This window comes from Falco peregrinus, chromosome 4, assembly GCF_023634155.1.
Source record: "Falco peregrinus isolate bFalPer1 chromosome 4, bFalPer1.pri, whole genome shotgun sequence".
Lineage (NCBI taxonomy): Eukaryota > Metazoa > Chordata > Aves > Falconiformes > Falconidae > Falco > Falco peregrinus.
Window position 1 is genome coordinate 51908288 of NC_073724.1, and position 4615 is coordinate 51912902.

Sequence of the window (4615 nt, forward strand, 5' to 3'; positions counted from 1 at the left end):
TTTTTTCTCATCTTCTACCTAATCTATAGTATACATTTTTACACTCTGTTAAGGCTCTTATGCTAGATAATGGCATAGTCCCCCACTTGAAATTCAGAAACTGGGGGGGGGGGGGGGAATCTTACTAGTTATTCTGTCTGAAGAGTGACGTTTAACAAGTCTCCATAGATTATTTTAACTGATGCTTAAACATCACAGTATTTTTACACATGTGGGTACCTGCACAGCAGCCCTCAGTGATTTTTTTCAAGCTTTTTTCAAAGTTTGCAGAAAGGGGCCAGTGGCAACTCAGGCAGAGCAGCTCAGGAGAACTTTGCAAGATCTTGACATCTAGGCTGTTTTGCAATTTTATTCATTGAGTGGTAAGAATTTATTATGTAAATGTGTGCTTCAATTCTTCCTTTTATAAAGAAGTGGAATGAGGTGGATTTTTTTATTGAAAAACAAGTTCAGCACAATAACTTCCAAACCAAAAATAGTGCGTGTCCTTACACAGAGACATCTATGGCAGAATTTTCTGTAGAGATCCCAACAAGCTAAAAACATTAGAGCCACCATTGTTTGCCTCTAATAGATTAGTGTTGCTTAGGGGTATGAATTTTTGCATGTCTGTGCTGGAAAAAGAACCTGGTGGAGACGTTTTCATATAAAAGTCCTTTTGTCAGGAGAGCTTAGTCTGCTGAAGAAAAGGCTCTGTTACAAGATGAGTTTAATGAGAGTTATTTTACAAGAACTGTCTGAGCCTTCCTACTTTTTGTTCTTTCACCAATTGAACATTTGCATTAGGAAGTTTTGCAGACTGGACCTTGACAGTATCCAATTAACTATTAACTTCCCCAAACAATACAGTAAGCACAGTGTGGTTGTTTCTCAGTTTCTGTGATATCTTCCCCTGAAGTTCGTTTCCTGAGAAGGAAGGCAAAGTTCAAGACAGAAACAAAAAATTCAACATTGCCCTCATCTGACCTATTACAGGAATAGTCAAATGTCTCTTGGCATATTCTGCTGCTTGATGTGTGGAAAAAGTACATGTGAAGGAAAGAGCTGCAGCTGCCAGAGGAAAGGAGTTGGGGCTGTTTGGCTGACACCAAAATGTCGCTTGCTTCTGGTAAGAGTGGCAGCTCCCTTTTAGGCCTGAACAAGACTTAATGCCCACAAATTTCCAAATTCTTTCTTCCTGCTGAGTTATTCTTCCATCCTGCAGGTACTGCTGTTCCAACTGGACTATTAGTCTGAAATTGGAGAAGATGAAGCACTTCCAAACAAACACTTTGTGTTTAAATGGAAGTGTTAAGGTGCAGATGCTGTAACAACCATAATGAGAGACACTTGTGGGGAGAAATTGTTTTTAAAATATGTGAAGTTTAGATCCTTAGTGTTCCAGCTTGCTTGTTGAAAAAAAGACCAAAGAGCTTGCTATTGTATAGCAGCAGGACCCAAAACACAAGAGAGAAATGCATAAACATATTTCAACAGAGGGAAGATTTCATGCTGGGAAATTTTTGCTAAGGTATTGCCTAAATGTCAGAGTAAAGACAAAGCGTCAAAAGATGCTCCAGGCCTGCCATAATTTCACATGCTGCAGTGACTGTTTCTGGCACACCTGGGCAGTTGACTTCTGTAGGGCTGCACAGTTGTTGCCGTTCATCAGATTCGGAGCTTGTTTTATGCAAGCCCTTTTCCCGACTCCTTCAGAAGAAAAACACCAGTGTTGTCCTTGCATTTCAGCATGCTTATGTTCTGGCTTTCCGAGGCACTAGGAAAGATACAGGAAGGTAGAGGTGCTTGGCAGTGGCAGCGTAGGTCTTAATGGCTGCTTGGCTGAAAAATGGCCAGCTGAAAAGTGTCTGTGTCTCCTGATGAGAATTGAGTTCTCTCCCAGAGTCAAGTTTTATTCCCAGCCTGCCACTAACCCTGTTTTTTAACAGAGCAAACATTTGGGACTTTCAGTGTTTCTACCTCCATTTCACCTCAGTTTTGCTTTTTTGGACTGTAAGCCTTTCATGACTGAATCGTTTTTGCTGTATGCTAGCTGAGCACCTCGCTCAGTGAGGCTGTGTTTCTGCTGGGCCTTTGCTACACTCCCATACCAACAATAAAAAGAGGGGCACAAATACACCCAGTGTGTATTGCGGAAGGGTTGGCAATGGTTGCCTGCTGCCTCTGCAGTCTTAGACTCCTCTTAGTCTCCGACTAAGGTCATCTGCCGTCCCTACAGCAGTCGGCTGGTGAAAGGAAAAGCAAACTCCCCATCAACCACCTTCTTAAAGGAGCTGTGTGTTGAGGAGCTGGGCTTTGAGTCATGGTGCAGCGTGGCCGAGCCTTGAGGCCCTCACCTGGCACCATGTCAGGGCAGCAGGAGACCGAGGGGAGGGAAAAGGGAAGGGAAGCTTTCTCATTCCCTCCCTATGACTAGGTAAAACAGTGCATGAGTAACAATACAGAAGGTTTTCCAATCTCAGAGACAGGTTTGATGCTCATGCAAATCCAGATCCCGCTACTGTTTTATAGACATAAACTGAAACAAATGCTTCAGTGGCTGAGCTGGTTTGCAAAAGAGAATTTTTGTTTTGTAGTATTGTGAACTTACTTTATACACAAAGCTGCTGGATGTATACGGTTCATGTATACATGTGTGACTTGTGTAGCACCTATTGTTGTGCTAATACTCAACAAATAAAGGGATGTAGATAATTACATTAAAATGTGATTGCGGCTACAAATGCTTAGTAGCAAAAAAATGCCACATTTGGGTAATCTTTATTCTGCCTTTTCTGTAACTACATTATGAAGTTTTGTAGTCTTTTGTTAGATGTTGTGATGCTGCTTCTCCACACGCAGCTGTGTCTCACTCAGAAGTCAGGTGTGACAGTGCTGTCCTTTCCAGTAGGTAAATTGTTGGTCCATTTTAACAAGATAAAACCTGAGGTGGGAGAGAGCAAATAATCTAAGAAGTCTCTCAGGGAGGTAGGAACAGAGCTCCGTCTCCAAACTCATGTTTTTCTACCCTCACCCCCACATTACTGTCATTTTACTCACTGTGTAGGTTCTGTCTGAGCTGCAAATGCCTCTGCCATATGCTCAGGGGTGATGAACATTTACATTTATCAATCTCCTTCTGAAGGCAGAGGCTTTTAAATGCATTCCTACTATTACATAAACATAAACCTGGAAACTGTGAAGTTCATATTGTGCCAATATTGCTGAGGTCCAATGCCTGGGTAAAGAGCAGTCAGATGAAGTTAGTACTGAAGAGATAGTCCAAGCAGAAGGAAATCATGTAAAGAATTAAGGTTTTGATTGCCAGCTCTTTTTCAACATGCCTGCTTCATGGTATTCTCTTAATTTTAAAAAACAGACATTTTTTTCAGGGGAATTTTGAGAACGAGATTTTGTGCATTGGACATCTTCATCATAAGCAAAACACACTGAGATGATGTCGTCTTTAACTTACCTTGGGATACTTTGGTGGTTGGTCCGCCAACAGCAGGGAAGGGTGCCGTTAAAGGGAAGTCTGAATCCGGTCCTCAGCAAGTACAGGTTTCTGAAGGTCGTCTTCTTCTGAAGGTCTGTTTCACACTTGCCTAAGCAAAACTAAATATAGGTCCAGACAGCATGGGGAAAGAATCCAAGTCAACTTGCACGGGGAAAAATAAGATATTTCAGAAGAGTTTGTCAAAATCCAGCACAGAGTCTCATTGGTAGATGAAACTTTGACAAACTGACTCCTGTAAGACTCTTAATTATTTTGTGCCGAACTGTTACAGACTATAACGATTTTCTAGCTCTACCCACTGCAAATGCCCAGATACCTACTTGAACAATGCAGTTAATGCTCTAGCATATTTTCCAAAGATGTGGAGTTTTGTAAAACCTGAGCTAAAATCTGCAAAGACAATGCAAATCTAAACTTCTGACTGCCAAAAAACACGGACTAAAACGTTACACTCCAGACTTCTGGTACAAGCTCCCCTGCCAAAGAGTGGGCTGGCTGCACATTAGTCTTTGCATCACATTTTTTGTCTCACCTGTGTTCTTGTCTAACCCAGCCTGCCTCTTCCTCATCAGTCCTCCTTCCCACGGGAAGGCCAGCTTGTGCAGGATGTGGTTCAGTCCACTTCGTTAGGACCAGATGTTAAAGAGTCAAAACCAGGCACCAAACTCTTGGCTAAAACCCAGCTCTGGGACAAGTAGCTCCCTCCTACTCTTGCCACGTCACCCAGGAGGTGTCTGGTCAGTGAGTATCTCTTTCTTCCGCTGCTGACTGAAGGGCAGATCTGGACATCTCTTGAAGACTAAACTGGAATAAAGCAATTGCTGCCGCATCCTTTCACTTTATGCTCTGTTTCTGGTGGGGGTTGATAGCTTGCAAAGAGCCATGCTACGACAAGAGCTCTGCAGATGGAGAAGTGGTGGGGAAAGCTTCCTGTGGTTTCTTGCGTCAACCTGACCTCTTTCTTCACGGAGTGAGCGCACTAGGTGAAGGATGAGCTCGGCACACGTTTTCTGCCACTAGAGGCAGCACGGGGCAGGGGATGAAAATTCCTTCTCCCAGCAAAAGATGAACGGGGGGTGGGGGGTGGTAGCAACAAGTTAAACAGACAGGGTTGGTTAC

General features: G+C 43.0%; 1 long non-coding RNA gene across 2 annotated transcripts; it reads right to left on the reverse strand.

Moving 5' to 3' along the window:
* Window positions 1-2724: 2724 nt before the first annotated feature.
* Window positions 2725-4342, reverse strand: LOC114010906 (uncharacterized). Of its 2 annotated transcripts, none has more exons than XR_003552724.2 (3): window positions 4029-4342; window positions 3455-3584; window positions 2725-2923 (listed from the first exon to the last, which is right to left on the reverse strand). It is a non-coding gene; the product is annotated as an uncharacterized LOC114010906 (long non-coding RNA). The 2 variants fall into 2 exon arrangements; XR_003552668.2 differs by having other exon boundaries at window positions 3455-3594.
* Between the last annotated feature and the right edge of the window lie 273 nt (window positions 4343-4615).